A 13,464-nucleotide genomic window follows, 5' to 3' on the forward strand; every position below is an offset into this window, starting at 1 on the left:
CAGCTCTGAAATCCAGCAGGAAGGCAGCCAACGCCCTCGGGTCCGGTATTTGAGAGTAGAACACGGGTGTCTGATTCATCCCGCCGGATGCAAACAGATCCACCTGGAACGACCTGTACAACTGGGAGATAACTCAGGTAGATAACTGCCGGTCGAGCATCCACTTGTGCGGGGCCAGGATCCGGCGAGAGAGAGCGTCTGCTCGGACGTTCTCCAGCCCCGGGAGATAAACAGGGAGTACCTGACAATCGCACTGGTCGCACCAGAGGAGAAAGTCCTATGTCTCCCAGAGGAGCGCTCGGGACAGCGTGCCGCCTTGCTTCAGGATGTACGGCATGGCTGTCTGGTTGTCCAACTGGACATGCTCTCGGAAGAGCTCAAAAACCAACCGCACAGTTCTCAGTTCCAACACCTTGATGTGAAGGTGGGCTTCAGCTTCGGACCAGAGTCCGGACACCGACAGACTGCCCAGAAACAGCCCCCCCCAGCCTGTGAGGGACGCATTGGTCTGAACTGTAAGAGCTGGAGTCGTGATTTCCAAGGGGACCCCCTTGGAGAGATTCCAGACATTGGTCCACCACTGAAGGTGAGGAGACAACCACCCAGGGACTGTGAGAATCCGCTTCAGGTCCATGAGTGAGCCCACAGACTCGCCAAAGCTTGCTGTACATGGCGCATCCTCAACCGCGCCCGCCAAACTACAGAGATAGTCGCCGCCCATATAGCCCAGTAGACGGAGCCAAGTCCGTGCTGGTGCCTGGGGCTGGGAGAGGAACGAAGACACCATCTCCCATACTCTGGTGACCCGGTTGGGCGACAAGGAAACAAGATCCTTGTGAGTTTTGAACCTCGCCCCGAGAAAAACCAAGTCCTGGGTGGGTACCAGGTCGGATTTCTTGAGGTTGATGATCAACCCAGGTCGAACTAGAATGTCTATCACCTTGTGAGTAGAATCTAGGCTCGCTGGCTGTATTAGTGCACCGAGCAACCAGTCGTCGAGGTAAGGGTAACAACGCCTTCTTTGCGAGCGAGGGTAGCCGGCACTAACATGAGCTTGGTGAACACCCCGGGGGCAGTTGATATGCCGAAGGGGAGCACCATGAATTGGTAATTCATCCGTCGTAAGAGAACTGAAGGTACTGCTTGAACGATGGATGTATAGGCGCATGTAGATACGCATCCTTTAGGTCGATTGACGTGAGCCAATCGCCGGGCTGAACAGAGGAGATCACCGAGCGCAGTATCTCCATCTTGAAGGATGGAACCTCTAGCATGCCATTCAACCCCTTGAGGTTGAGAAAGGGGCGGAACCTGCCGTCTTTCTTTGGAACGAGGAAGTACGTGGAGTAAAATCCCGCCTGTTCCTCGCCCAGTGGTATGTGCTCGATAGCGGATTTGTCCAGCAAAGCCTGGACTTCATCGCGCAGTATGTCCGGAGTGTGGCGTATGCCGGTGAAGTCTGGTGGACCTCGCTTCCACAGTGGGAGATGGCTGACACCGACAGCATCCAAGTGTTGCTTGTAGCCTTCTCCCACTCCGGCAGGAATAGAGACAGGCGGTCTCCCACTGGGACGTTGGGTAAGAGTGCGTGAGTGGTCCCGAGTAGCGGAGCTGACTGGGATTGACACACGTCTACAGCCTGTTTGGTTAATGGGAGGTCGGGGCAGACCTCCAGCAAAAAGGCTGAGAGCCAGCCGAAGAGGACTGCTCCTTGCCCTTACCCTTGGCGGGACGGCTCCTCCGCCTACCCCTGCCTAGCGGCCGAAGCCAGCCAGCAGACTCGGGTGTAGCCTGCACCCTGGAGGAGGAAGCCGGAACGGGAATGCGGGGGCGAGAAGTCCGCAGTTGCTCCAACAAGGCCTTGGAGGCCTTGGAGTCCTTGAAGGAGGTAGCTGCAGCGGCAGCCTCTCGGATGACCTGCTGTGCCCCAGGAAACAACGTCGTTCCCAAACGGTAGGGGAGGGCCAGCAAGGTCTGCTGTGTAGCTGCTGATTACCGAGACGTCGACAGCCACAGCTTGCGCATCCCTATGACTGCGCACATCACCGTCGACGCAGCCGACCGCAAGGAGTTGTGCGCGGGTTGGGCCTGCACTTCGGAAAGTTGACGGAGGAGATCGACATGCTGAGAAACGTCTCCAGCGGGCCCCTCCGCCTCCAGGGCCGACCTCTGAATCGAGGAGAGGTAGGCCTCGTGGCGTCAAACGCACTTGCCTGGCAGCCGGAGCTGCTGCGGAGGAAACCAAGCCTCCCCTCAGGGCGACCGAAGTGAACACACATTCGTCGACCACTGGCATGAAGAACAGGGAATCTTCCCCCCAGCTGGTACCTCCTGACAAGCTCTGGCAAGTCAAAGCTAGGCGTTACCCAGCCAAGAGGGGATCCACCACATCCTGCACCAAGGACGGCAGAATGCGGAGCAGCGTCTGCGTGGGTTGCCTAGGGGCAAACGCCTCGCCTGGTAAGCGGAACTCAGTCGAATCCGAGCGGCTGGTAGGCACCGCAGCCTGGGGAATGTACTCAGCAATGCGTTGCCGGACTTCCCTCAGAGCCGTCGAGAAACGGAAGGCACCCTCTGGCTCCTCGACCTCCCCAATGTCCATGGACTCGTCGCCAGAGCCCGAGTCCGAGGCTGGGTCTCCTCGTGAAGAGGACCCAAACCCCGACCCGGTGGGCGGCCTAGCACCAGACACAGAGGGAAGGGAAGAACCGAAGCAGCGCCCTGCTTCAGTGCCTGACACCACGCTCGAACTAGTTTCGCCGCTCTCATGGGGCGGGACGGCGCAGGGACCAGAGCCCCAGGAATCCTTAACTGACCCTGCACCAACTCCGAGAGGGGGACTGGGAGCAAAGCCTCCCCCTCCGGTGAAGCTGAGGGGTCGAGCCGGGCTTGGCGATCCCACCCCCAGACTCTCCGCCCCCTGCTCCGAGTGGGCCAGGAACTCCTGGCGTGAGACCTCCAATCGACTCGTGAACAAGGGACTTCACTTTGGTGATCCCTGGGTTGAAAAATTTCTCGCTGTCTCTTTCGAATGGATCGTATTCCTCCACAGGTATGATTAATATACCTTTCATCGATCGCGCCGGCACGTTCATGTTGATATTCCATACCGTGTCGCTCTTATCACGTAATATCATTCTATGTCGCAGTATCCTATCGTACAGGATGGTCATTTTCCAAGAGTACTGATTTCGAATCTGCCGGGAGAGATCAGGATTAGTCACCATGTCGAACTCCAACGAGATGTTATCGATCTCATAACTACCCTCTTCACCGTTCGGTGTATACACGACTTTGCTGTAATCATTGAACCTTGAGTTCATATACCAACCTGTCACCTAATGTGGCTTGGTAAAATGGTCATGCCCCGTTAACAACTCAAAGTCTAGCGGAATACAGAACCTGTTTCCATACGCTTCGGCGAATGCTTTTTCGCTTTTCGATAGTTTGGCTGTCTCTTCTTGTGTGAAGGCATACCAAATACGTAACCTAGTCGATTTACTGATTCCCTGGTACACGTCATTGGCGCGTTCTCCCTCACTTTTCCCTAGGTCTGTGTAACAGTAATATACATCGCTGTCATCTATGCTAAGCACCTCCTTACAACTAATTTTGATGGAGGTCGTCTTGACTATAGCACGACCCACATTATTCACTAGCTCACGTTTGTCTTTGTCTGATTTCAACATGATGTTAAATGCCAATCGTACCGTACCTGGTACTATTACGTCGTTCTCCCCCAAGTTGGGGAATGTAACCAACAGTACTTGGTTCTGGTCTATTTTGCTGGGGTTGTTTGTAATAGTCACCGACTGACGCACGGCTTTGATGACTAGTGGTTCTCTTAATCTTCGAAAAGGATTTAGTTTTCTACCATATGACATTGTTATATATTTATATTAATATAATATAATTTCAAAAATATGGATGAGATTCCGATGGATGATTTTGGAGCTATGGCCTCTGATGATGTTGATTACGATGAAGACATTTCGTTTACTAACTCATCATTGAGCCGCCAACTACTTAAAACAACAGTAGACGATTATTACGATGGATTAAAAAACGATAGAAACTACGTCGAGCCTCAGTACAAAGACTATTCGAAGTTTTATGTAGATGATAAGGGTATTCTACGCCTTAAGGATAATCCGGAGGTTGATATCATGAACACGCGCACTAGAAAACCACTTGCCTTGTCAACGCTAACCAGTTGCCATGGTACCGAATTTATCCGTAATAAACTAAACATGCAGGATTATGGTAATGCAAAGCCTAAGATTCCTCCGAAGGTAGTTCAAGATCTGCAAGCTACCAGGTCCGAACTCAGTAGTGGTGGTGACATGACACAGCGTGCTACAGAAGCATTGGACAGCATCGAAAAACTGTTGGGAGCGTACTGGGACAAACCGTTACCTGGTTTTAAATTTCCAATGAGGGAACTGTGCGGCTCACTAGCGGAAGCTCTGGCTAAACTCGCCGGTAAAGCCGCCAAAGCCCTGCCAGGTATCCTGGGTAGCATCGTCTCGTGGTTGGTTGGCACTCTCTCGAAAACAGTCACGTGGCTAGGTCAGAACCTGTGGGCGTTCATCGTCGCTGTTGCCGGGTTGGTGTACGTGGTCGCTAAGGAATTTTTAACCAGATGAAACCAAAGCCAACCGCGATCCCAACAACCACCAGCACTGTTTTACGGTCGATGTGCTGCTGATTAGACACCTGCATGTGTGGTGGTTGGGGTTGTGGTGGTGTGGACTTAACCCTAGACTCTGGGGGTGATGCCACTATACCAGTTTCACCAATATGCGTGGGTGGTGGTACATGGGAGACGTTGACGTCGGCGTTAACACCCAATTTTTGGTCGGCTGTGGCGATGATTATTTCATTGTTGTAGCCTGTTATTTTATTGATTCTCAGACGCATATCACTCGGAGCCATGTACAATCCAACACCGAACACGTAGTCGACTTTTGACCTGGCGTATTGCAACGTATCCTGATATCGTTTTATAGCACTAGGTAAATCTACTGGTGATGCGATAGCGTCCTCAATATTAGCCACGAACTGTTTTTGAGAATCGTAAGCCGTTCCCTTACCTATAATATTAGAATGAGTCTGTGATTGAGACCCTAGACCAGCCCACACGTACGTTCGAATCGAATCGTTCAATCTGATAACACCAGCACGAGTAAAACCCTTCGACGTGTCCAGTCATCCGGACCCTGCTCGAACCTCCATACTCAGTAATCCTTGCTGTCATCGAAAGACATGAGATCATCTCTCCACTCGTTACTCGTGACGTAAGCATTCACATATGTTTTACCACCCCATTCTTTTAGCATTTTGCTGGCTTCCACGAGGGTCATATTGTGAACGATAGGGATACCCAACCCATGGTTTGGGCCCGTCAAACGCCGATCCGTCTTTGGGTTTAGTTCAAATTCATTACAAATCCGTTCATACGTACGTCGATCGTACGGATTGTTTACTGCATCCCATGCCTTGTCCTGTGGGACTGGGGCGCTGATTTCTTTGAGGATACGCCTTACCTGGTAATACACTTGGAAAGTGAAAACAGATTTACTTAGCTCATTACGCCTAGTGTCGGTTAATGTCAAACCACATCCAGTTGTCGCACAGCACACGGCAAAATTGAATTGATGCTGACAGAACTGCATAGGGTTGTGAAACCAATCGTGAACCGTTTTAACATTAGTGACCGAAAACCTATAATTTTTAAACACGTTTATAAACTGGGTTTTGAAGTACGAACCAGCCGTGTCAACCACTATTTTTATGTGTGTGAAGTCATAAGCCTTTATGTTGTCGTTTTTGGGGTAACGTACTTCGGGTTTATACATATTATTATTATTATTTATACATATAATATATAAATTTATATAAATATGTACATTACGCTTCCGGGTGAGGCCGTTCAACTTATGTACGCTATTGATAACACGTCTGGTCAACTCGAAATAGCACAATGTGATATAACCTACTATTGTATCTATTCCCGGCGTGGATTATGCTTCCCGGCACCGTGTCTTTAGCTTTCGCGGTACTCCCCTAATTAGCTCTCCCGGGAAATCCGAAATATACATTTTAGCCTTCCCGGGACATCTGAAAAATAAATTTTAGCCTTCCCGGTACGACACCGTATTTACAAAACCTAACATCTCTCTATATCCACACAATGAACCAGCCGTTACACTTGAGTGCACATCCACCCGCTCTGACTGGGTTCGGTATCCCGGCTGCTTCGTTTCTAGGGAAGTAAACCCAAGTACAAAATATTGCACTTTTGATTTGCGATTGTACGCTTTTAATTTCGTTTATGTGTTTTTTCATAATCAGCATTGTATATTATATGTCATAAATAAGTGATAACTGTGTTTTAATTATGTTTGATTTTTGGTTGCATGTTGCATGGTTGCGATCCACTCCTTTGATGATCTCCACGGTGCATTATCGCGATAATGACATCGCGAGATATCGAACGCAAGAAGGAGGAGTGGTTCTACGCGGGTGAACAATTGAAGTGTACAACATACTACAAGTATCTTGGTCTACTATTCTCATCTAGACTAAAATGGTCAGCTGCATGTAGCAATCTCGCATCACAGGCATCGAAAGCATTAAGGCCAGTATACCAGCTATTTAAACGTAACCAAGCAGTGACGTTCTCTACAGCAATGACTATCTTCGACTGCAAGATTTTGCCAATCCTTCTTTATGGCTCCGAGATATGGGGAACATTATACAATGAAACAATTGACATAAAACTGATTTTAACACAGAAACATATATTACTTGTCTGCAAGACAAGTATTTGGTACGTGCATTCTGTAAATTCAGAATAGCATTGAACAATCTGAAAGTAAATGCATACAGGAAGGAGAAACAACAGTACTACTATACCATCTGCTGTGAACATTGCATGGATCTCAACATCGAAGATGAAGTTCACATACTATTTGCCTGTCCAAAATATTCTGCACTTCGAATGAAATATTTACTTTGGTTAACCTCTGTTGTGCCAAACAAATGTAACTTCATCAAACTTATTTCTTCACAAAATCCACGAACAATCAAATTGCCATCATTATATTTGAAGCATGTATTTAATCCACGCCGTTCTTAATTATAAGTTTTGTTTATTATATCACATCCACGTGACAAAATATAATATTCTGCTGTAATTGTACCTTAGGTCATAAGGCCTGTAGTATTGAATAAACTAGTCTGAGTCTGAGTCTGAACGAGCCTACAGCTCAGCAGGAACAGAAATCGAGACAATTGTTGTGAAAATGAAAGCTATATGTTCTCACAATCTGCTGTCATTTAATTTTGTCTCCTGCTTTCCTAGCCTCCGAGTGGGCCTAGGACAAATGCCACCCGGACAAAAGCCACCCGGACAAATGCCACCTAGGACAAATGCCACCCAAATAAAAATAAAAACCACCAACACAATAACATTTTTTAAAAGTCATCATTACTATGAAATCAAAATTTTACATGAAAATCAACTTTTTTATCAAAGTGAATATATATTTTTTTAAGAAACCAAATTATTCATCAAAGTTTACATAATTTTACAACAAAATCAACATTAAAATCAATATGGGTGGTAATTGTCCTCTCTGTAATGGTAAAATAACTGGGCGGCATTTTTCCGGGTGGCTTTTGTCCTGCTCCCCTTCCGAGTTACATCTTGTTTTCATAGACGATTCTGTCGTAATTGCCTGGTGTCGCTGGGCCTTATTTGTTCGAGCCAGCCGCTAGTGATATTGAAAACTATGATCAGCCTCGCTTATCTCGGTTACGGTTAATTTCTTCAACCTAAACAGTGCGACGTTATTTGAAAATTTCCCCGGTAGTTCTTGTCTGATTGTATTAAAGTATCAAAGCAGTGTGGGCTTTTGCAGGTTTTCTAATGCCTGGATGGTATAATGACTGATCATAATTGATCCCATTTCTGTGGGGCTTTTTACCTCGATATTTATTCACGTCATGTAAAAATATGACGTATAATATTAAAAAATGACATTTGATCTATTTGAATCCGTAAACTAAACAACCCCACTTTGCCATTGCTAGAAGACTCTGAAAATTTACTTAGGTAAATAGGTACATACAGTTTTAGCAAACAGCAAATGCTTATATGTATTTCTTATGCAACAATGAAGTTCTGTCCGTATTCTCAAAATAGTGTTGGCCCATAGGTTTTCACATGCAATTAAAATTGCATGCAATAAAGCAATTAATACTCCCTTCTTGTAACCCGTGTTAGGTGGTATAAACCTACACATGTTATTTGTCATCATTCACTTGATGGTCAGTAACACCACTGATAGTGGTAACACCACTTAGATAACCCGACAAAGGGTTCCATTTGGCATTTCTTGTGTCTGGAGTAAATACTCAACATTATAAACATCTATCAAAGGATTAACCGATAACACTCTGATTGATTAATTACTTTTATCTTATACAGCGGATTTGTCAAAAGGTAGTGTTTATGTATGTAGATTTACTAATCTATACTGAATACACTCTGTCGTGTCTGTGTCTGCGTAAAACAACTTCCTTCTTTCAAAGGATTAACCGCCAAGACATTGATTCATTGCTCATTATTGGCTAACTAAATTACTTTTTTTTGTAACAAATGGCGGACATTATGCCATTAGTTCCCAGGTATGCTACCTTGGGTGACCAATGAGACTATATACCAATGTGAAATACCTGAAACGATATATCACTTTTCATAAACATGTATGAGACTGTTAAAAGACACATCATTTGGAACAGCTGCAGGTGAATCGCATATCACTCGTTTTTGTGGATATTGATGGATACATTCCTCAAACAAAGTAATCGCCTGACATTGTTCTTATAACTCTAATCTGTTTTAATTTTAATAATTGCATTTTGTTTTAATTCATTTATCGTAGCATTCCACAGAATCATTGTTTTCGTCGTGAAGTAAAGAGACAGACAACATACACTAGGGCGTGTGTGCGAATTATGATTTACATTGGCAAACTATAAAATGTCTAGATATTCAAGTTATAAGAAAAGGCAGATCGCCTGATTTTTATTTAGTTTCAAAATGCATACAATATTATAAGACCAAATATAAAGACGCACGTTGACTAGTATCTACGTTAACCACGTGAATGTAGCAGAAATTTATTGCGCCAGTCTGAGAATAAATGCTATTTAGGTTTGTTTTCACCGAGTTACAAAATCAAAACTACTTTCTACTGGTAGTAAAATATGTATTTGATTGATGCCCAATAGGATTTTGCATGACATATCTTATAACATATAACAATTTCTCTCGTGGAAGCGAGGCGGGTGTCAATATAACACTACTTACAATATTATTGTCACTTCCACCACAACCTCGCTTCCGAGAAAGAAATCGTTATGCTTCAAGTTGTGTCATGGAAAATCTTTTTGGTCATCAATCATATATATATTGTACTACAACTAGTAAGTAGTTTTTATTCTTTAACATCCGCGAAGCGATCTGAACACATTTAAGATATCGTCCCAAGCTTCCACAACGCTCGCTTCGCACTCACAAACATAACCCATTCAGCACGAACTACGGGGTCCGGTGGAAATTAGTTCATGGTGACACCATCACTCGACCCCCTAGGAGGGCAACGCAACGATTGACGGCAACGCAACGATTCGTTTTGCTTTGAGTAGGTTTCGTTGTTCAGACCATCCTTTCATGTTGGAATATGGGCGAAAAGTAATATAAAACAACATGAGCGATTCTTTTATGAATGTTCATTTTACTGTGATCTGAGAAACAGCCTGCTCCCACAATACTACATAAATAATTCATGTGAAACTAAATTTATCAACTTATTATTGTCTTGCAATTCTACAACTGTTAGCAATCTTGCTAAGTTTATATTTCTTGCATTGACAAATAGAGCGAAGTTTTTGAATATGGAGTATAAGATTAAATGACACATTGTACATGTTAGCATACAGCTTAATATTATATATGGCGCTGGATTGTATTGTCATCTATATAATTATATAACGGGTCGGTGGTCCTAGTACGAAATTAACTCTCACTCACTAGATATAAGCTTACGATGACACACACTTAAACTAAACGTGACAAAATTCACTTTTCACCCAAAACATTGAACATTTAAAATATGTTCACCACTGCAATTTTGACCAGTCAACTCGATAATCCTTTCGTTAATCCCTTAAACAATCATTACTAAAACAACACCAAACATCAAAGACTACCGCCAGTCGCCCCCATGAAACACTCATGCCGCCCCCATGCCACTATAGCAATTAGCCCATGCAGAACAATCATTTACCATCACCCCACCAGTTATCTCCCCTTACGGATATTTCCAAAATTGGAAATCTCATATTTCCAAAATTGGAAATTTTTGGAAACATCATCTTTCCAAAATTGGAAATGTCTTGGAAACATCATCTTTCCAAGACATTTCCAAGCTTGTAAAGGTGGATTTTTTTCCCAGTGGTACCATGGATGGAACTCGGAGTCAAAATCACAGACATGGCAAAAACGGCAGTAGAAACAGGATGTCCAGCAGGACATCGCCATCAACAAAATCAACCTCAAATTTCAGATTCTGGCTTCCTGTTGCATCTCATATAAACTTTAATATCATCCGAGAAAATTCTCAAAGGATAACAATACTGAAGGACCAAATTCACCTAACGACCGTGGAGCCGACATCGCTGCTCTCAGATATAGTTTTGATATTTACATGGGATGTCCATTATGTAAGGAAAATATTTTCTTCAACGTTATAAACACCTTTGCGGCGTGCATCATGCCTTCAGAGCCAAAGTGTAGAGACAATGTCGAAGGTGGAAATACTCAAGAAGGAACTGGTGAAATACGACTATTTCCGACTTGCTATTTGCGATTTAAATGGCATGAGTTGTGGTCAGGTCATCAGAGGTTGTCATGCTGCAAAGTATCTCGAAGTGGGGCGGTTACGTTACAAGGGGGAGGAGTTATTGAACATCTTGTGGAAGATCAGGCCTACACCTATTTTGGAATGCAAGTTCGAGACAAGTTCCAGAATTCAAGACAAACTTCGGGCCGAGTATAAAACTAGCCTAAAGAAAACCTGGAGCTGTGAGCTAAATGCTCGAAACAAGGTCAAAGCCACCAATTCTTTTGCTGTACCAGTCCTTTACTTTGGAGTAGTTGTATATATGCCAATCAATTCGGGAGATCGGGGTTCAATTCATTTAGAGGCTCTTCTTGATAGAATTTTAGTGTGGACTCTTGCACATATCCATTTGTCGGATGATCGTCTGGAGAAGCATGTCAAGACTGGCGGTGAAAGCAAGGAATTCCACAGCTATTTCAAGCGTGCCAAGGTTGTTGGACAGAATCTGAAATTTGAGGTTGATTTTGTTTGATGGCGATGTACAGTACAAGAAGGTACAGCGATGGGAGTAAACCAAGTTTAGTCATCCACCAAGTCTGCAGGAAGTCCATCATTTGTGAGAAACCATTGTATTGTGTGTACATGCAGTGTGTGGAACAGAACAGTAATCCAACCGACTCCTTCACCTGGATGAATTCCACTGGTCTTAAATGTGAAACCGAGAGCTTCCTTTTTGCTGCACAGGAACAGTTGTCCAAAGGGTTTAGCAACGCCCCTTAACCGGATGGGCGATGGTATTTACCTGCCAATTATCCCACACTTGGGATGGCGTTCCTTTACCTGAACTACGGTATACCAACGTACTTCGGTCCTGACGATTAGGGATGTGCGAGAGGTACAGTGTCAGTACCCGAGGGACTTTGGACCTTTACCTTAGTTCCTCCAGCAAGACGATGATCTTCGTTCCACAGTTTTATGAACACTGCGTTGCTGGTCCGACCCACTCTCTTTGTCACATAATTAGGAGACTTAAACTGCAAGCTTCAGCCTCAGTCGAAATGCTGGTGCCTTGAGTTTGTTTCTTAGTACGAAAGTTAGTGACAATCAGATGAGTGTGAACGCACCCTAGACCCCAGGCTTGGGGTTCCGAGGAGCGCTCCAGACACTCGACTTCACTTTAAAATTGGGTTCCTACGTCACAGGCATCAAGATTCTCGTTTTTCTATTGGACTGTAACCTTTGCTCTCGCTGCAGACTCCTCTCCCCTTCCATTTCTTTACCCCCCACATTATTTGTAAGGCTGTGAGGTGAATTCCAAGAATATCAGAATTACTCTACCCTTGACCATTTATATCTTCCCTGATTCCAAGAATTGCTGCCCCTCGCTTCTGACCATTTCTGTCTTACTATCACCGAGGTGCCAAGCTCTGTTGCTCAGCCCTGAAAACATAACCATCTTCTTAACCTATGTTCACTTGGCACAGGTTTAAAATCACCTCTCTCGCCTGGCTCACAAACTGCACCAACTTAACCTTCCCGTCTCCGACCATTTCTCCCCCGCTACTGAATTTCTACCTTGAAGATGTTATTAATCATGATTCAATTTGTCTCCCATTACGTCTTAATTCCCAATATTAATTATCTAGACTTCATATCAATTATGTAAATAAATATCATAATTTGATGCCTATAATACAGTCACTTCCCACTCGTAATCACGAAAATGTGATTCTTAACCAAATATTAATATGAAATGTTGACATCACTGTATCGCCCCACCCTCTGTCTGCACTCCCTCAAACACTGGAAAGGGGTTTAGCCTGGAAACAGATCCATGAAATCGACTGTATTTTTGGCCCACCTTTCTATGAATGCAATGCAGTCATCTGATTTACACAACTCAGAGAAATAATATGGCTGGTTTAACTTTGAGTAAAGACCAATAACATTCCAACATAAAAATGGTAACAAATTAGTATCGTCATTGTTGGTATCGTTAATATTGTCACCATTAGTTTGATCATCAGTTCGACTTACGGTATGGGTTTGAATGCTATTTATCTTCGAGTTTTGGTGCTCCAGTAGTTGGCCTCCGCCACAGCGAAGATACTTTGATACATGTTATGAATAACTTTAAAGCATTTTCCGGTTATGTTGCTTGATGTCAATTTTTGTAACTGAGGGGCGGTGGGGTAGCCTAATGGTTAAAGCGTTGGCTCGTCACGCCGAAGACCCGGGTTCGAATCCCCACATGGGCACAATGTGTAAAGCCCATTTCTGGTGTCCCCCGCCGTGATGTTGCTGGAATATTGCTGAAAGCGGCGTAAAACCAAACTCAGTCAGTCAGTTGTAACTGAGGCCATAATTTCTTCCTTTGTTATGGTACCATTTAGCAATGCACTGCCATTAATATCGAAATCGTTAATGGAGTTAATGTCTAAATCAAGATTTCCTGGTCCTTCATTTAACATTCTGAAAAAAAATCAAAAGTAATTGTTTGTCCGGAATCCTTGTCGTTTCACCTTTTTTACCTTTTAATAGTTTCCAGAAT

This window comes from Haliotis rubra, unplaced genomic scaffold, assembly GCF_003918875.1.
Source record: "Haliotis rubra isolate DU_JTF1 unplaced genomic scaffold, ASM391887v1 Scf1093, whole genome shotgun sequence".
Taxonomy (NCBI): Eukaryota; Metazoa; Mollusca; class Gastropoda; order Lepetellida; family Haliotidae; genus Haliotis; species Haliotis rubra.